Source organism: Protopterus annectens, chromosome 2.part0 (assembly GCF_019279795.1).
Source record: "Protopterus annectens isolate FY-2018-M chromosome 2.part0, PAN1.0, whole genome shotgun sequence".
NCBI classification, from domain to species: domain Eukaryota; kingdom Metazoa; phylum Chordata; order Ceratodontiformes; family Protopteridae; genus Protopterus; species Protopterus annectens.
The window spans coordinates 627702253-627723500 of record NC_056728.1 but is presented as its reverse complement, the minus strand read 5'-3'; the positions used below and the strand labels follow the sequence as shown (position 1 = coordinate 627723500).

Here is a 21248-nt window from a genome sequence, read left to right as displayed (position 1 = left end):
GAGTGGAAATTGGATCCTCATGTATTTCAGAGATTGACAGTGTTATGGGGAACTCCAGACATAGATCTGTTCGCTTCTCCACTAAATTACCAGCTGCCAAAGTTTTGCACAAAAAGGTTTCATCCCACAGCTTGGAAAGTGGATGCTCTCTCATTCAGTTGGAGCAATCTTCACGTGTATGCCTTTCCACCTCTGCCTCTCCTCCCAAATGTACTGCTGAAGGTCAGACAGGACAAGCCAAACATGATTTTAATAGCTCCAGATTGGCCTCGACAGCACTGGTACCCATTACTGAGAAGTCTGGTACAGGAGCCTCCATAGCCTTTGCCTTCGATTCCTCACCTGCTGTCTCAGGAGAACAGTCATTTACTCAATGTCAAACTTCATTCTCTACATCTGACAGCCTGGCATATTCTGTTTTAAACCCTGGAGGGTCTCAGCTTCCACAGCAAGTTTTGAATGTTATTTTGGAGGCCAGAAGGCCTAGTACAAGGAAAGTTTACGCAGATAAATGGAGGAGATTTTTATTTTGGAGTACAGCAAAGGACTTTGATGTTTCTAAACCTAATTTAAGTGTTGCTTCAATACCTTACTGAGTTATTGGACAAAGGTTTGTCCTTCTCCTCTATAAAGGTTCATGCTGCAGCAATTTCTGCTCACTATGACTGTGACCCACCATTATTTTCTCAGCCTTTGTTTAAGCAATTCCTTAGAGGGGCAAAGAATATAAGACCCCCACATAGAGCTCCTACTCCTGCTTGGGATCTCAATTTTGTGTTGGAGAAACTCACTCTACAACCTTTTGAGCCTGCAGCATCGGCAGAGTTGAAATATTTATCATGGAAGACTGCTTTTTTGTTGGCCATTACCTCTGCGAGAAGGGTTTCTGAATTACAGGCCCTTATGGCAGTTGTGCCTTTCTTAATTTTCCACAAGGATAGGGTGTCTTTGCGTACTAACCCTTCTTTTATGCCTAAAGTGGTTTCTAGTGTGGCTTTAAACCAAACTATTCATTTGCCTACTTTTTATGCAAACCCCCAAAATAAAGGGGAAAGGATTTTGCACACTTTGGATATACACAGACAGTTGCGATATTATTTGAGCAGAACTAAAGGGTTCAGGCAGTCTCAGCAGTTGTTTGTTTCTTTTGCTTTGGGTTCTCAGGGCAAACCTGTTTCAAAACAAACTATTTCTAAGTGGATTGGTTTTTGTATTGCTTTCTGTTATTCCCATCATGGTAAGGAGATTCCAGCTGGGATTAGGCCTCATTCCACTAGGGCTACTGCCACTTCTACAGCTTTTTAAGGGGTGGCTACTAAAGATATTTTGGAAGCAGCTACTTGGAGTTCAGTGCATACTTTCTCTAAGCATTACCACCTTCCACTTTACTCTAAATCTAGGGCTGGATTTGCCACTGCAATTTTACAGGGCATGTTGGCAGCTCCTAATGCTTTATAGTTTTGCCATCCTCCCTTACCTCTGCTTTGGGATTCTACCCATATGTAAGGACTGCAGCAATGTGAGATGAAGAACATAGTACAGTTTTGTACCTACCATAAATGTAGATGTTCAAGATCCACATTGCTGCAGTCCAATTACCTCCCTCCTTCCCTCTGTTGTTGAAGGTGGTGGTGTGGTTTGTGTTGTACATATTGTAAATATGGTTAGTGCACGGGTGGTTGGTTAGGTTTTGCTGGTTTTTGGCTTTGGCCTTTCTTGTTAGGGCCTTCTGACATCTGGGGCAAGAAAAGACTGAGGAAATGACGTCGGTCATGCGCTTTTGTACCCTGACGTCCTGATGTCAGTTTTAAGCGCCTTGACCGACGTCGGCCTAATACTTTGGTATTCGGGCCGACCGAGGACAGCGGACTACCCATATGTAAGGACTGCAGCAATGTGGATCTTCGAACATCTACATTTATGGTAGGTACAAAACTGTACTTTTTATACCCCTGACTCCCTGACATCATGGAAGAAGAGACAGCAACTGACGCAGGACCCAAGACTTTGATAATCAGGCCAGCTGAGGTCTACCTGCAAGCATAATGACTGCGACATTGAATACACTCTAACATCTACATTTTTGTGGTAAGTGCACACAACTGTACTTTTCTCCGGCTCCATTGGTTCCAAAACTCTAGTACCTGCCAAGGACAAGATCCTCTCCAACTTGCTACCCTTTTTTGGGCTGAGGTTTAGCCCCTTTCTAGAAAGACCTGATTCTCCTTCAGCAACCTCCTTTAGATCCACTAGGAGTTTTTCTGAGTTAGATCTAGTGCGGGTTGTGGACCAGCTTCTGGCAGCTAGGGGATTGCACATTCCATCTAGACCTTCTGTCCCTCTTGGTTCAGAATCTTTTACTACATCTTCCCCTGTTTGTCCTCCTCCGGCCTCTACCCAGATCCCGGAGATCTCTGTACCGATGTCCACTCCAGTGCATACTGTCTTTGCTCCGACAGCAGTGTTTCACCTATCGACACCGACCACCCTTGCACTCTCAGTGCCGTCCGTACCTTGGTACCTAGCCCAGTGCCTATTTTCTCACTGGCGCCATCTATGTCCATAGCTCTGGCTTCCAGTCCTCTCGGAGCTTCTCACCTGGAGGTTGGCTCCTCAGGGTGGGGTGTGACCCTGGTTCCGGGCTCCCATCCTTCCTTGGACGGGCCTGCTGTCCAGGTGAAGGAGAGGGTCCTTCATTCCGAGGGCTTGCAGTCAGCACCAATGACATCAGTATCAGAACCCCCCCCTAGCATGCTCCTCTCCCAACCCTCTATTTTAGTACCCCGGGCACGGGGGTCGCAAGAACCCCCTTTGAAGGGAACCCCTTCTCTGCAGTCCTCCTCAGAAGATCCCACTGGGGAGCCACTCCAGAAGAAATGGTGCAAGAGGAAGCACCTTGATTCCCCGGAGGAATCTATCACCGAAGACACTGATTGTGATGTGGGGAAGGGTCCCCACAGTCTCCCCCAGATGACATCTCAATCAGAGACATTCTCGAAATCCTCAAGTAGCGGGGAGACTGGAAGTCTGATAGCCCTTCTGAGGAATCTGTGTTCTTGCAGGCCTTCCATGCCCGGCCATCTACTTCCTGGGTGACCCCACCAGCAGATAACCTTGTTAAATTCATTGTGCAGCATGCCTGGAAGGGCCTGGACAACGTAGAACCTATCACCCGGAAGCCAGGCAAAATTTTATCTACACCTGAAGACCAGCCCCACTGGTCCAAGCAGTTGACAGGTGATTCTATGGTCGTGGCGGTGGCCACCAAGAGGGAACTGGCAGAAGATAGTTCCACTGTCCATCCTCCAAACAGGAAGTCCCGGACCATGGACAGACGAGGGAAGCAGACCTATGCTTCAGCAAACTTCGCCATTCGGTCGCTGAACTATCTGGCACACTGTACTCGCCTTCAAAGAGACCTAATTTCTGAAATGTCTTCCTCTTTGTTGGGGGTATTGCCTGATGAGGTGCGTGATACCTCTCGTCTCGCAGCTAGATACCCGTGAATCCATATCGAACTCCTCGATGCGTTTGATATCTCACACCACCGAGGGGGCAGCTCGAGCTGCCGCATCAGGCCTTGTCATGGGACGTAATGCTTGGATGCGGTTGTATGACGTTGCAGAGACCCCTTTTAAATCTTCCTTCGTCAATGCACCTGTCGACGAATCTGCACTTTTTGGACCCAAAGTATGAGACACACTTGCACGTAGTGAGAAAGATGGAAAGACCTTGTCTGCTGTGGGCATACACTTTTCCAACCCCTAGAGGTCCTACTCCTGGAACCAGAAGGGAGGAAAAATGTGGTTCAAGAAATTCCAAGGATCTTTTCGTGACACTTGTGGTGAAACGTCCCCCTGGGACAGAGGGGGGCAACTCATATGGAAGACGCCCCTTTTGGGTTAGAGGGGGTCCATGTTACCAGGGCACTAGAGATTTTCTCCTGCAGACCCTACCAGCACTCCTGAGCAGCGGCCCAATTGCTTTCCTCTGGAAGTAGTTGCGGGTCATTTTTCTCTGCACCTACCAAACTGGTATCTTATTACTACCAATATTTGAGTGCAGAGAATAATATACAGAGGCTACCAAATACCACTCAGTTTAATTCTGAGACCCATCAAACAAATCCCCGATGTACCACTCAGTCAGAGGGAATTAGCAGCCTTAGAAATAGAAAAGCTGCTAAGAAAGAGTCATCCAACCAGTCCCACTAGACCAGACAGGGTCCGGGTTTTACTCGAGGTTCTTTTTAGTGCCAAAAAAGACAGGGGACTGGAGACCAATCCTGGATCTCAGCCTATTGAGCAAATTTATCAAACCTCAAAAATTCTGGATGGTCACGGTACAGTCCATTCTTCTTTTCCTAGGGAGGGACAACTGGATGTGCTCTATAGACCTCCAGGACATGTACTACCACATAAAGATGGATCACCGCTCCCAGAGGTTTCTCCGCTTCTGGTTGGGAGCCAGTCACTACCAGTTCAGGACACTGCCATTCAGTCTCTCGACAGGCCCCCCCCCCCCCCCCGAGTGTTCACCAAATGTATGGCAGTTGTGGTAGCCCATCTTAGACTACAAGGATTCCAGGTGTTTCCCTATCTAGACGATTGGCTCCTTACTGCTCCGACCAGGAATCTTTTAGTCCACAGCCTCTCTTACACTCAAGGTCTCGCTCTCCGCTTAGGGATTACAATCAAAAAGGACAAATCTCAAATGTCCCCAACGAAGACACTGGAATTTATTGGAGCGGTCTTCGACACAACATCCTGTCAGGCTTCTCTCCCCCCTCACAGGCTTTCGAAAATAAGACACCAAATCCAGGGCTTTCTTCCTCAGACCTATGTACCAGCACATGTTGTACTGCAACTCTTAGGCTCCATGGAGGCTGCCATTACCTTGGTACCACTGGCGAGACTGCACATGAGAATCCTGCAGTTACTCCTTTCCGCACAATGGTTATTGCTAACTCACCCACTAGACCACATGATACGTCTTACAAACCGTTGCAAGGAAGAAATGCTGTGATGGATGAAGCCACAAACGAATCTTTGGTGTCTACCTTTCTGTCTTTCCAGCACAGGGCCACTGTGATGATGGACACTTCCCTGTTAAGGTGGGGGAGCATTTCTAGGGAAAGACTGTCCAAGGCACTTGGTCCCCCAAGGAGGCCAATTTGCACATAAATGTCCTGGAACTGAGGGCAGTTTTCTTAGCGTTGCAAATGTTCCATGCATCCCTACCCTCTGGGACCATTGCAGATGTTCATCGTGCATACAGCTGCAGTCATCACACTTGGGTTATCCTGCCGTCAGGCGGGTCCTTGGTCGGCCGAATTCCAAAGTCTAGTTTCGGCGTCGGCTGTCGTCGCTTCTTCCCTGACGTCAATACGGCAGGGGTATAAAAGAGGCAGCCGATGCCATTTTCCCCAGTCTTTCTTGCCGCGTGGTGCCCGAAGCAGAAGCATTTCGCAAGTGCCGGTCGGCCAGCTCCTGAGATTTTACGAAAAGTATTTCAGCCGAAGTCTTCTTTAAAGCTAAGTACCCCGTTGGGGAAACTTTTCTTGCCTCAGACCGATGTCAGACAAAGTTAATAATTGCATTTCTTGTGGGAAGCAAATACCGCATAAGGATTTTCACTCTTACTGTATACCTTGCTTAGGGCCAGATCACGACGTCTCGGCCTGCCGTTTTTGTGCTAGGTTTAACAAACGCACTATTAAGTGCCGGGCGGAGTTCGCCCTTCATTTATTTTGGCAAAAAATGTAATTATATTATGTCATCGGATATGCCGACGCCAGTTTTAGGCAAAAAATGCAAGGATAAGGACAGACATCCGAGGCCTGCACCGAGTACTGAGACCACGCTAAGGCCGACTACCAGTTCACCAGTTCTCAGCGAGGCGCCTACGCAGCCCCTGACTACCGATGAAACTATTTTACCGGTGACTTCAGTACCCGAGGTCGCAGGTTCCTCTGTCCCCATTCCCACTGCAGATACAGACGCCACTCTTGGCGGAGAAATGGAAAGTTTAGCAAGGCCTGCCATTTCTGAAGGCGTTTTCAGGCCTACCACCTTATCTATTAAATCGTTCACTAAATCTAAAGCTCCAATGAAAATTAAAAAACAGGGTCCTCAAACCCCCTGTCAAGGTCCCATGCCTAAAAAACAGATGCTTAAAATGGCTGAGGATTTGATTTCACTCATCAGGGGTTCTCAACCCCCCTCAGACAAAAGACCCAGGATGGAGGAAGACTACCCTTCCTCAGATCAGGCATCTATTACCTCAGGCCTTTCTGAGGACCTGGATTATGCCTATTCCCCTTTTGAAGACTCTGATGCTGAGGAGTCTATTCCCTCGGTCTTCCCCCCCTGAGGACTACTCTTTTGGAGAAATCCTACATACATTGAGAGAACACTTCCACTGGGAAGGCCAAGATTACTCAGATTCCAAGAAAAGGCTCAGGGATTTTCTGCTGCTTCCCCAGTATAGGCCCCTGGCTATTCCTCCTGTCTTAGATATTTTGGATGATGTGTACGCAGAAGCCAGTCTTAATCCAGACTCTCTACCTCCTGCCCCTGTTAAACCAGACAGATATTACCGGGTTCCTGATTCTCACCAGTTCCTTTATAAAAGCCCTACTGCTGACCCAGAAACTATTTCTCAGGGTCCCAAGGGGATTAAGGCCTCTACTGCTAAAAATCCTTTGCCTTCAGAGAGAGATTCCAGAGCATTACAAAGGTGGGGGAAAAAGGTGTATACATCAGCCACTTTAACCATGTGGGCATTAAACTGTCAATTTCATATGTTAAAGTACCAGCAGTTCTTGCTATCTCAGCTGAAAAGCAAAATGACACAAACAGAACAACCTGATTTGAAAGAGTTGCAGGATTTGTTGCATGGAGCAGAACAAGTGGGGAAACGTACCTTACAGTGTGGTTTTGATGCTTTAGAGGCCTCATGCAGAGCTGCTGTCACAGGGTCTGTCATACGTAGACACACTTGGCTCAAAGAACAAACCTTACCAGATCATGTCAAAGAAAAATTATTAGATGCACCACTACAAAAAGATGTACTGTTCGGTGTTAAAGCTGAGGAGGTACTAAAGAAAATGGAGGAAAAAGCGAAATCTATGCAAACAGTTAAAGATTTCTTGCAGGTGCAGCCTCCACGCTTCAGCAGAAACTGGCCTTCAAAAAATTGGTCCTTTCCAGCCACGGACAGACCCTAAAGGGGTAGATACAGACGCCCAAGGGGTAGAGGACAACCTCAAGGATCTTACAGAGCTAGGCAATGGCAATCACCAGCCCCAAGAGGTGGAGAAGAAAGAACACAGTCATTTAGAAAACAGACACAATGACTTTCCCCTATGCCTGCCAAACAAAGCTATAATGGCAGCACCTTTGGGCGGAAAACTGGCCTTATTTTCAAAAAACTGGCATTTTGTTACAAAGGACAAATGGATTCTGGATATTATAGACAGAGGCTACAGATTCCACTTTCACACCCTTCCAAAAATGAGGGGCATGCCAAACCTGCCACAAAATCAATGGGCAGAGGCACAAAAACAAATTTCCGCTCTCATGGATATGAAAGTAATTCAAGAGGTACCTGCAAAAGAACAAGGTCAAGGTTTTTATTCAAGACTATTTCTGGTACCAAGGAAGGGCAAAGACTGGAGACCCATCTTAGACCTATCTATTCTAAACACATATGTAGAGGTACCAAAATTCAAGATGCTCACATTACAGCAGCTTCTTCCCATGCTGGGCAAGGAGTCTTGGCTGGTAACGTTGGACCTCAAGGAGGCATACCTGCATGTCCCTATCAAAAAAGATTGCAGAAGATATTTCAGATTTCTTGCAGGTTCAACCCATTATCAGTTCTCTGCATTGCCCTTTGGCTTATCTACTGCGCCCAGAGTGTTTACGAAATGCCTGGCATCAGTAATTGCTTTCTGCAGACAACGAGGAATACAAATCTACCCATATCTGGACGACTGCCTGATCCAAGCGGACAGCAAGGACATTCTATTGCAGCATCTGGTGTTTGTAATAAAGCTGTTAAATTGCCTGGGGTACACAGTAAACAAAAAGAAATCAAAACTAATACCCTCTCAACAGATAACTTTCCTGGGTGCCAGCTTAAATACAACGGCCCAGATGGCTTACCTCATGCCAGACAAACAAGGGCAACTGTCTCAATACTTCAACAGAATGGCAACTTTAACCAGGCTAACTGCAAGGAAAATCCTGCAGGCTCTGGGGTTCATGGCATCTTGCATTCTAATAATACCATTTGCAAAGCTGCATATGAGGAAACTACAATGGTACCTAAAAAACTTATGGTCTCAACACAGACACAGCTTGGAAACAATTTTACCACTCATTCCATGCCTTCAAAAGGAGTTTTTGTGGTGGGCTCAAGCATGCCAAAGAAACACGTGTCTCCCTTTCTGTATACCACAAGCAAGGCAAGTCATCACAACAGACGCCTCAGACTACGCATGGGGAGCACACATGGCAGATCAGTGCATCCAGGGAAAATGGTCCCAAAAACAGATGCACCTACACATCAACCAAAAGGAGATGCTAGCTGTACAAAATGCTCTTATGACTTTCAAGGACCTACTGCAACCGGGCCAGCTATTGATCAGGACAGACAACACCACAGTCATGTGGTACATAAACAGGGAGGGACGCATTCATACCCCCTGTGCAGGCAAGCTATGACCCTGTGGAACACAGCATTGGAATTACAAGTTCAACTACAGGCACAATTCCTGCCAGGGATGGAAAACACTCTGGCAGACAACTTAAGTAGAAATATGACAGACCCTCACGAATGGAAGTTGCATCCTCAAGTCTTCTCAAAGATAACTCAAGCATAGGGACAGCCAGACATAGATCTATTTGCCTCCCACAGCAATTACCAGTTGGAAAAATTCTGCTCAAGGACCCATCATCCACAGGCCTGGAAAGTGGACGCACTATCTTTCAGTTTTTACAACATTGACAGTCTACGCCTTCCCGCCTCTACCTCTACTGACCAAAGTCCTATTAAAAACCAGAGCAGAGAGGCCAAAAATAATTCTCATTGCTCCAGACTGGCCACAACAGCACTGGTATCCTCTCCTAAAGAACCTGTCACACTCACCACCATGGATCCTACCTCAAGTTCCTCTTTTGTTGTCACAGCACAACTACAAGATCCTTCACAGCCAGCTCAGAACTCTAAATTTAGCTGCATGGAAAATACCTTAATTTGCCAACAGACTCTCCTCTCCAAGGAGGTACAGGATGTCATCTTGGAGGCCAGGAGACCCTCTACTAGAAAAACCTACTCCGCCAAATGGAAACGATTTTGCTGCTGGAATCAAGCAAAGGGCCAGAATCCTTGGGTAATAAATATACCTCAGATTTTACAGTACCTAGCTGAGATGTTAAACAGTGGCCTTTCCTTCTCTTCCATCAAGATCCACGCTTCAGCAATTTCAGCACAATACAATACGGATCCTCCTTTATTCTCACATCCTCTATTAAGGCAGTTCCTCAGAGGGGCAAAAAAATATAAAACCCCCACGGAAACCACCAGCTCCAGCTTGGGACCTCAACTTCGTATTGGAGAAGCTGACACTGCCTCCCTTTGAACCGGCCTCTTCAGCAGAGCTACAGTACTTGTCGTGGAAAACAGCTTTGCTTCTGGCTATTACCTCAGCACTCAAGGTTTCGGAGCTACAGGCCCTCATGGCTGTGCAACCATTCATCATTTTCCATCAGGACAGGGTTTCCTTACGAACCAACCCTACCTTCATGCCAAAGGTAGTATCCAGTGTGGCTTTGAATCAGACTATTCATTTACCTACCTTTTATCCAAATCCCCAGAACAAAGGGGAGGGGCTACTCCACTCCTTGGACATTCACAGGCAACTTCGTTATTACTTGACAGAACAAAGTCATTCAGGAAATCTGAGGAGCTCTTTGTGTCCTATGCTACAGGTGCTCAAGGAAAGGCGATTTCCAAACAGACGATTTCAAAATGGATAGCCCACTGCATACGCTTTTGTTATTCATTTCATGGAAAATCAGTGCCTGTATACATCAGATCCCACTCCACCAGGGCGACAGCTACCTCAGCAGCTTTCCTCAGGGGGGTCCCTACCAAGGACATTCTGGAAGCAGCTACTTGGAGTTCAGTGCACACTTTCACCAAACACTACCACCTTCCACTATACTCAAAATCCAGAGCGGGCTTTGCCACAGCAGTCCTGCAGGGCATTCTAGCCCCTTCTAATTCCGCTTAGTACCAGCCACCCTTACTTAGCTTTGGGATTCTACCCAAGTGTGATGACTGCAGCTGTATGCACGATGAACATAGTACAGTTTTGTACCTACCATAAATGTAGATGTTCGAGTGCGCATACAGCTGCAGTCCAGGTTACCCTTCCTCCATCCCCTCTTAGGACAGAGCTTATGACAAACATCTTTAACATACAACCTATTTGGGGTATTCCTATATGGTGTATTTGCTTGCAACTACTGTTTTGATTTATCTACTTATGTATGTTTGCATAACATCATGTATTGCCTTCCTTTCTGGGGGCACCTGACATCTGGGGCAAGAAAAACTGAAGAAAATGGTATCTGCTGCCTCTTTTATACCCCTGCCGCATTGACGTCAGGGAAGAAGTGATGACAGCTGACGCCGGACCTAGACTTTGGAATTTGGCCGACCGAGGACCCGCCTGACGGCAGGATAACCCAAGTGTGATGACTGCAGCTGTATGCGCACTCGAACATTTATGGTAGGTACAAAACTGTACTTTCAGTCAGACAACATGTCACTCGTCTGGTATATCAACAAGCAAGGTGGATCCAGGTCTTACCTCCTGTGTTGGGAAGCCATGAGGATTTGGCACTGGGCAATAGCTTTCAAACTTTTTCTTATAGCAATGCACATTCCGCGGAGTTTCAACTTTATTGTGGACAATCTGAGCAGGAACATCCTGATGCCTCACGAGTGATCCCTCAACCCTGTAACACCGGATCGGATCTTCCAGTGCTGAGGCACGCTTTGCTGCTATCTGTTTGCTTTCCCCCAAGCTACAAATTCAGAAGGTACTTTGCCCTGATCCCCCCTCTGGGGATAGCACCGAGGGACGCTCTCACACACGATTGGCCCCTGGATCTTCTATATGCCGTTTCCCCTCATTCCAAAATTTCTCCAGAAAGCTCAGAGGTTGAGAAACAGTGATCCTCATTGCCGCCTACGGGCCCTGTCGTCTGGTTCCCGTTTCTATGGTCTCATCTGGTTCACAGCCCGTGGATCCTGGATCATTCCCAAGACCTGTTATCTCATCCTCGGGGACTGATTCATCTGAACATCCACAGTCTCAAGTTCACAGCTTGGTTCCTCCACTTCCAATTATTGCCAGGCTGCCTGACATCCCATCTCCTGTTCGTGATATTCTTCTGGCCTCACACAAACCTTCCACCAGGAAAGTTTATTCTAGTAAATGGACTAGGTTCTCTATTTGGGCCAAAGATCAGAACTTAGACCCTTTCTGTATGCCTATTCAAAAGATCCTACAATACCTGACTACTCTTCTACATGCAGGACAGTACAGTTACGACTACTGAATCCTACACGGTTGCACTTTATAAGCACTTACACAAGTGCATGGATCGTGCTGTCCCAAACGGAACTAAGACGCTATCCTCCAAAAAAAGGAAGCCAATCTGGTGGTCCCCTGCCGTAAACAAACTGTACAACAGAAGGAAGAAACTGTTGCAAAAGAGAGTAAAATCCCATGAGTGGAGGAGCTCCCTGGTCAGCCTCAGTAAGAAGCTGCGATCCCTGATAAAATCCTCTAAAGTTAGTTAAGAAAATAAAATTGCCGCTGATTTCTAAAGACGACCACAAAGCATTCTATAGCTATGTCAAGAATCTCAATGGCAACACTCAGATCTGCTCTGAGTTACAGCACAATGGCATTAAATATACAGACCCAACTGATATTGCCAACATCCTGGCAGATAGGTTCAGTGCTAACTTTACCCCCCTCTCACCCCCTAAAGGGCCCATCTCTATACCGGAAGAATGCAAAGTTCCTGTAATCATGGCTGCACAGGTAAAAACCGCACTCTCCAAAGCCATGAACACAGCATCCATGGGACCAGACAACATCCCAGGCTGCATTCTGCACAAACTAACTGGCACCCCACTAAGTACCATGTTCAATCATAGCCTCACCTCAGGCTTTGTGCCCTCTGAATGGCGCACAGTGATGGTTATCCCACTCCACAACAGGGGAGCCACCACGGACCCCAGGAACTACCACCTCATTAGCCTGACGAGCCTGGTCTGCAAGGCCATGGAACGTATCATCATGAAACTTATAAACAAAGACACTGGTAATCTCCAAACTCTGGACCCCACCCAGTTCGGGTTTTTAAAGGCAGATCATGTCCACTAAATCTATAGACTTCTTTGAAGCAGTCACCAAAGCCGTAGAAGAGGGTAAGGTGGTTCACACAGCTCATCTAGATCTTGCCAAGGCTTTCGACACCATCCCCCACTCTGGAATTAGATAAACTCACTAAACTAGGTATAAATCTCTATGTCACAAGATGGGTTGCCAACTGGCTCACTGACAGAACCCACACTGTGTGAAAGTAGCAGACTCCAAATCCGACTTCAGACCAGTGACAAGTGGAGTACCACAAGGTTCAGTCCTGGGTCCTCTCTTCTTTATCTATTTCTCTGAAGTACAGGCTAACACAGAAGCTTTCGCTAATGAAGTTCGCAGATGACTGCAAGCTAGGAGCCATAATCGAAACTCCTAACGATGTGGACATCCTACAAAAGGGCTTCACTGAGATAGATGACTGATGTCAAAGCCATGGCCTCAAGTTCGATGCCAAAATGTGCATCGTCATCCCCTTTGGTAAAAACTCTGTACCCATGAACTACAACATAGGCGGTAGTCTACTTAACACCGAAAGTGTGATAAGAGACCTTGGGACTCAGGTGGACAGTAGTCTGTCCTTTGATAATCACATTGCTACAGTAGTCAGGAAATCCTTCTACGTGGCACACCTCATCACAAAAGGTTTCTCATCCAGAAAAAAAGAGGTCATTGTTCCCCTCTACTCATCACTCATTATACCCATTATAGAGTACAACACACCTTTTGGTATGTACCTCACAAGACATCTACAACAACTGGAAAGGCCACAGAAATACCTCACAAAGAGGATTACCGGCCTCATACAAATGCCCTACGCAGACCGTCTCAAAAAACTCCAGCTTTACTCCGTTGCATATCGCCTACTCAGAGGTGATATCTGCCTAACATACAAAGCTATGTCAAACCCAAAGCTGTTGGACATGCTCCACTTAAAGAAATCCCAATCCCTCCGAGCTACACACTCTAGGTAGCTAAACCTTGTCACCACAATAAACAGAACATGCCGGAGGGATAGAGTCCTGTCCCAGAGACTTCCCATACTCTGGAATAAACTACCTATCTATATCAAACACAGCTCCTCATTAGCACTGTTCAAGAATAATCTTGATGATTGGATGAAATTCACCCCGGGGATCACTTCTGTGGCTCTGCTCGACAGTGGCACAGGAAAATAATTTTCTTGGGTGGCAAAAGCCAGGGTACCTTTTTGGCTGGGCTTGTATAGGCCCAGGGCCGATTGCCTAGTACCTACCTATGAGCCTCAGCATCGACTACCACTGTACATTTAGCAGCTATCGCCAATTTTCATAATGGACTTGATAATTCTTTAGTTATGTCACACTGCCTATACAAGACTTTTTTGAAAGGAGTATTACATGATGTTCTTTGTGTTTCACTGTTGCAGTCATCACATTTGGGTTATCTGCTTGCAGTAGCCCTCAGATGGCCTGATTTAACAAAGTCGTGGGTCCTGTGTCAGTTGCCGTCCCTGTCAGGTCATCAGGGGTATAAAACATGCAGCTGATGTCATTACATCAGTCTTTCTTGCCGTGCGGTGCCAGAAGCAGTTCGCAAGTGCCGGTTGGCCGACTCCTGAACTTTTCGTTTTCGAGTTTCAGAACTGAAGTCTTCATCTAAAAGCCAAGTGCCCCGTTGGGGAAACTTTTTCTTGCTCTAAACTGATGTCAGTAAAAGTAAATAATTGCATTACTTGTAGAAAGCAAATGCCTCATAAATATTTTCATTCGTACTGTATTCCTTGCCTAGGCCCTGACCACAATGTACCTCACTGTCAGTTTTGTGCCTTATTTAAACCACGAACTATCCATCGTTGGTATATTTTCACTTCTAAATATTTTGGTGCTCGGTTCAATTATCCTGATATGTCTTTGATAAGCCGTCTGACTACCGACATTCCGAAAAAACGCAAAGATAGACAGAGACAGGCCGCCTAGGTCCAAAGCTGCCGATGATGCTTCTCCTAAGCCAGTCACCAGTTTGCCGGTACTCAGTGAGGCGCTTTCACAGCCCCTGCTACTTCAGATTCACAGGCCTCTGAGACCCATTCGGAGTCTGGTATGCCGCGAGATGCTCCAACTGTGGAACCTGCAGATGTCTCTACCTTGGATGGGTCCGGAGCCACTGTACAGGCACCGGCTTCTGAGGGTGTATTCAGGCCTACTGACTTGCATATTAAACCGACCCCATCTTCTTCTTCTTCAAGGCCTAAAACTCTAACCATGCCTAGAAAACTGATGCCCAGACCGCATGGTCAGGCCTCTATGCCTAAAAAACAAATGATAAGAATGGCTGAAGATCTTATTACTTTAATCAGGGGAAGCCAGCCTTCCCCCTCTAAGAGACCTAGGACTGAGTTTGCTTATGAGACCAGGATTCTGAATTTTCTGTTTCCTCTGATGACCAGGATTTACCCTTATCTACTTATGAGGATTCTGATGCTGAGGACTCTATTCCCTCTGCCTCCCCCGCAGAGGATTTCTCTTTTGGTGAAACCTTGTGTTCTCTCGGGGAGAATTTTCATTGGGAAAGTCAGGATTTCTCTGATTCTAAAAAGAATCTTAGGGATTTCTTATTCCTGCCCCAGCACAGGCCTTTAGCCATACCTCCTGTACTAGACATTGTTGTAGATGCTTTTTCGGAATCTAGCTTGGCCTCGGACTCTTTACCTCCTGCTCTCAGAAAACCTGATAGATATTACAGGGTCCCTGACCCTCAAAAGTTCCTTTTTAAAAATCCTACTGCAGATACTGAGACCCTTTCAGAGGGACCCAAGGGCATTAAAGCTACCACTGCCAAAAATCCTGCCCCTTCTGATAAGAGACTCCAGGGAGCTGGATAGATGGGTAAGAAGGTATACACTTGCAACTTTGGCCATTAGGGCCTTAAACTGCCAGTTTCATATGTTAAAGTATCAGCAGCATATTGTTGGATTGCTTAAACAGAAAATTATGTTGATTCCTGACTGTGCTGAAAATAAGGATTTACTGCATTCAGCTGAACAAGCTGGAAAACATACTTTGCAGTGTGGTTTTGATTCACTAGAGGCATCTTGCAGGGATGCTGTAACTGGGTCGGTACTTATAAGGCATGCTTGACGTAAGGAGCAATCCTTGCCAGATCATGTAAAAGCGAAATTACTGGATGCTCCCATAAACCAGAACCGCCTGTTTGGCAACAAGGCAGAAGTTGTTCTTAAAAATATGGAGGAAAAAGCTAAATCTATGCAAACTGTTAGAATTTGTACAAGTACAACCTCCAAGGTTTAGTAGGCATTGGCCTTCAAAGAATTGGTACTTTCCTGCCTCTTCCAGACCTCAGTCCAAACTCAGACTCAACAGAGCTCCCAGGCTTCAGTCCCAGGGTACGCACAGGACTAAGCAGTGGGCCTCCAATTCCAAATCTGGGAATAATAAAACTCCCACCTGTGGCAAACTGTCTCAATGACGTCTTTTTAAAACTTCCAAGCATTTCTCAACTGACTGCCCCTTTGGGGGGAAAGATTGCTCTTCATGCAAAGAACTGGGAACTCATTACCCAGGACAAATGGGTTTTAAATATAGTGTCCCAGGGATACAGATTTCACTTAAACACGTTACCAACACCAGGCAGGTGGCCAGATCTACCCAAAATCGGTGGGCAGAGGCCCAAAAGCAAGTACTTTCTCTCTTAAGCATGGGGGCTATTCAGTTGATACCAGAAGAGGAAAAGGGACAAGGTTTCTATTCGAGACTTTTCTTGGAACCCAGAAAAGGCAATTCATGGCATCGTATCCTGGACCTGTCTACGTTGAACACCTTTTTGGTGATTCCAAAGTTCACGATGCTGACTCCTCACCAGTTGCTCCCTATGCTAGGCAAGGACGCCTGGTTGGCAGCACTAGATTTAAAGGAAGCATACCTGCACATCCCAATCAGGGAATCATGCAGAAGATACCTACGCTTCAAAGCAGGATACACGCACTATCAGTTCTCTGCACTACCCTTTGTGAATACCCTGGGCGCAGTAGATAAGCCAAAGTGCCTAGCTCCAGTCATTGCATTTTGCAGGCAAAGAAATATTCAAATATACCCATACCTGGACGATTGTCTAATTCGGGCAGAAAGCCAGGACATACTTTTGAATCATCTGGCCTTTGTACAACAGGTGCTAACTTGTCTGGGGTACACCATAAACAAAAAGAAATCACACCTGGTACCCTGTCAACAAATTATATTCTTGGGAGCAAGCTTGAATACAACTTTCAGATGGCTTTTCTCACGCCAGAGAAACAAATTCATTTGACAACCTACTTCAAACAAGTGGCCACAAAACCCTTGCTATCTGCAAGGCAAATACTACAAGCTTTGGCGGTTCATGACCTCCTGCATTCTTCTAATTCCGTATGCAAGACTGCATATGAGGAAACTACAATGGTATCTAAAAAGGCTATGGTGTCAACATTCTCAAGATCTAGAAGCAATGATTCCTGTCATACCTTGCCTATGCCTAGAGTTCCTTAGGTGGGCAGAGGTTGCCACCAAAACAAGGGACTGTCATTCACACTACCCCCAGACGCATCAGACTATGCATGAGGGGGCTCCCCTGGCAGGGAAGTGCATTCAGGGCAAATGGAACCCAAGTCAAATCCACCTGCATATCAATCAGAAAGAAATGTTAGCTGTACAGAATGCTCTGACAGCCTTCAAGGACCATATTCTTCCAGGACAATTAATGGTAAAGACTGACAACACCACTGTTATGTGGTACATAAACAAGCAGGGGGGTACACATTTGTACCCCTCTGCAGACTAGCCATGGCATTGTGAAACACAGCCCTGAGCTACCAAGTGCATCTACAAGCTCAATTCCTGCCCGGAAAATTAAATACACTGGCAGACGAACTAAGTAGAAACTTCATGGACCCACACGAGTAGAAACTGGAATCAAGGGTTTTCGACATGTTGACAAGAAAATGGGGGAGCCCAGATATAGACCTGTTTGCCTCCCCCTAGAACTATCAATTGGACAAATTTTGCACAAGGACTCCCCACAAACAAGCTTGGAAAGTGGATGCTCTGTCCTTCAGCTGGAAAAAAATATCAGTTTATGCCTTTCCTCCTTTGCCTCTGCTCTCCAAAGTACTACTAAAGATCAAAGAAGACAAACCAAGGACGATTTTGACTGCACCAGACTGGCCACACCAACACTGGTACCCCCCCTTGAGCAGTGTGTCACTGTTGACCCCATGGCACCTGCCTCAGACTCCTACCCTATTGTCTCAGCAGGAGAGCTAGATTTTACACCCTCAGCTTCAAACACTGAACCTAGCAGCCTGGCTAATTACCTAATCTCTCCTTTGCCATCCCTCAGTAAACCAGTGATGGATATCATTTTAGAGGCAAGGAGGCCTAGTACTAGAAAATCTTATGATGAAAAATGGAAAAGATTCTGTGCCTGGAACCAATCTCAAGGGATAAGCACAGCAGTGCCCAATTTACCTCAGATTTTACAATACTTAACTGAGATGCTTCACAAGGGCCTATCTTTCTCCTCCATCAAAATTCACGCCTCAGCCATTTCAGCTCATTATAACACAGAACCTCCCCTCTTCTCTCATCTACTGCTCAAGCAGTTCCTCAGAGGGGCCAAAAATTTATGACCACCCAGGAGAGCTCCAACTCCAGCCTGAGACCTTAACTTTGTATTGGAGAAACTCACTCTTCCTCCTTTCGAGCCAGCTGCTACTGCAGACTTAAAACTCCTTTCTTGGAAAACAGCTTTCCTTTTAGCAATCACTTCAGCAAAAAGAGTATCTGAATTACAGGCCCTCATGGCAGTGGAACCTTTCATCGTCTTTCATGCGGACAGGGTGTCCCTCAGAACCAATCCCTCCTTCATGCCCAAAGTAGTATCCATTGTGGCTCTTAATCAATCCATTCATTTGAGTACCTTCTTTCCTAACCCACGGAACAAAGGGAAATGGATACTGCACTCTTTAGATGTGCACAGACAGCTTAGATTCTACTTGGACAGGGCTAAACCTCATAGGGAATCTGAACAACTGCTGGTGGCATTTGCTGCAGGGACAGAGGGGAAAGCTATTTCAAAACAAACCATTTCAAAATGGATAGGCCACTGCATTAATTTCTGCTATAAGCACCATGGAAACCTATCTCACAGACCTCATTCAACCAGGGCTGCATCTACCTCCACAGCCTTTCTCGGGGAGGTCCCTACTACGGACATCCTAGAAGCTGCTACCTGGAGTTCTGTACATACTTTCACCTAGCATTATCATTTGCCAATTTTCTCTAAATCCAGAGCTGGTTTTGCCACTGCAGTCTTGCAGGGCCTTATAGCTCGTCCTAATTCTATTTAAATTCCTCCTCCCAACCTTAGCTTTGGGAATCTACACAAATGTAATGACTGCAACAGTGAAACACGAAGAACATAGTACAGTTGTGTACACTTACCATAAATGTAGATGTTCGAGTGTATTCACTGTTGCAGTCCTGGTTACCCTCCCTCCAGCCCCCTTTTTTCTTTTGGTTGTACCTCTACTCTCACTTACTATGCTCAAAAAGCTTTTTGGTGTATTTGCTTTTTTGTTGAAGGTATATCCTTGTATTTATAGATTTAATTGCTTCCCTTTAGGGGGACACCTGACATCTGGGGCAAGAAAAACTAATATAATGCCGTCAGCTGCATGTTTTATACTCCTGACAACCTGATGTCATGGAAGAAGGGACAGCAACCAACGCAGGACCCAAGACTTATCAGGCCGACTGAGGGCTACTGCAAGCAGATAACCCAAATGTAATGACTGCAACAGTGAATACACTCGAACATCTACATTTATGATAAGTGTACACAACTGTACTTTTTGATTTCTCTAGCAATTGTTTTGCACTCTGTACTGCACATTCAGCCAGATCGTTTGACTGTGGGTATTCTGGACTGCTAGTAATATGGATAAAGTCCCACTGTTTTGCAAATTTCTGAAATAATTGACAAACTGTGTACGTTTGTCAGTGATAACTTTGTGTGGACTATGGACTGAGAAATGACATTTCAACTTAATAATAGTATTGGACGTTAGGTTAGGTAGCAAATTGATCTCAGACCAGTTTGAATAAGAGTCTGCCAACTCTGAGTAATAAATCCAATAATCCACTAAGTAATGTTGGTTGTTCCACTCAAATATGTCAGTGGTTACTGTTGACCAAGGTAGTTCAGAAATCTGGCTTAGCTGAAGCAGCTCTTTTTTGAAAATGCAGTTTAGTACTTATTGCATACGGAACAAGATGAAAGCACTTCATCAATATCTTTCGATGGAGAAGACCAAAGCACTAGTCCTCTTGCCCTTCTTTTTGTAGAATTGGAACCTGGTTGGCCAAGATGTAAAATCTGAATATATTCATGTTGTAAGGAATTAGGAACAACTTTAGGACTTTTGAAAATGTTACCATCTTCCATCAGCATCTCACTTCTGGTAGTTCACAAGATTGCTTTGATGGCCATCCAACACTGATGAAGTGGTTGAGCTTCTGCAAAACTGGATCAGTCTTTTTATGATATCTTAGCTCATCAAGTCTCGTGGTAGAGAAATTATGCACCTCCATGACATTGAAGTCAAAATTCTCTGCATCGGGTTATGGTATTTCTGGGTGGTCTGGTTAAGGTATCAGCCAGATAAAGAAGTTTGCCTTTTGTGTAGACCATTTTAAAGTTGTATTTTTGTAATCTAAGCATCATTATTTGTAGTATTACTAGAGCTGTATGCATAGGCTTCTTTAAAATAGTGACTAGAGTTGATGATCAGTCTCGATAGCGCAACCATAAATATAATCATGGAACTTTGAACATGCAAACACAATTGCCAAAAAGTTCCTTTTCAATGTGAGCAAACTGCATTTCATTTTGGGTAAGAGTTCTAGACGCATAAGCTACTGGTCTGCCCGCTTGAAGAATAACTGCACCAAGACCAAATTTTGAAGTGTCACAGGAAAGAACTACTGGTTTGTGGATATCATAGTGTCTCAATGTAGGCGGGTTAGCAGATGTTCATCGTGTTACCCTGCTGTAGTCATTACACTTGGATTATCCTGTCGTCAGGCGGTCCAGCAGTCGGCCGGATTTCCAAAGTCTTGGTCTGACGTCGGTTGCAGTCGCCTCATCCCTGACGTCAGTGCACCAGGGGTACATATATTGCAACCAACGCCATTTTCTTCAGTCTTTCTTGCCGCGTGGTGCCCGAAGCAGAAGCAGTTCGCAAGTGCCGGTTAGCTGACTCCTGAGATTTTCGAATTCGAATTTCAGACCGAAGTCTTCTATAAAGCTAAGTACCCCGTTGGGGAAACTTTTCTTGCCTCAGTCTGATGTCAGAAAAAGTTAACAGTTGTATTTCTTGTGGGAAGCAAATACCTCATAAGGATTTTCGTTCTTATTGCATACCTTGCCTAGGCCCTGACCACGACATCACTTCTTGTCATTTTTGTGCTAGATTTAATAAACGTACTATTAAAAGACGATTTGATTTCGCACGACACTTTTTTGGCAGAAAATTTAATTATAACATGCCGTCGGAGCTTCCGACTACCGGCGTGCACAAAAAGTGCAGGGATAAGGATCGACAGCCCAGGCCTAAGCTCGATTCCGAGGCCTCAGTTGATCCGGTCTCTGGTTCACCGGTTATCAATGAGGCTCCGACACAGCCTCTGACTACCGCAGTTCAAGAAACTGAGACCGCTACGGATATTTTGACGGAATGTACTAGGCCTAC

At 45.7% G+C, this 21248-nt stretch overlaps 1 protein-coding gene across 1 annotated transcript in view; it reads left to right on the top strand.

Moving 5' to 3' along the window:
- The window catches only part of UBA6 (ubiquitin like modifier activating enzyme 6), a 2440735-nt gene that overhangs the window by 101876 nt on the left and 2317611 nt on the right, over window positions 1-21248 (top strand). The gene's annotated exons all lie outside the window — the stretch shown is intronic.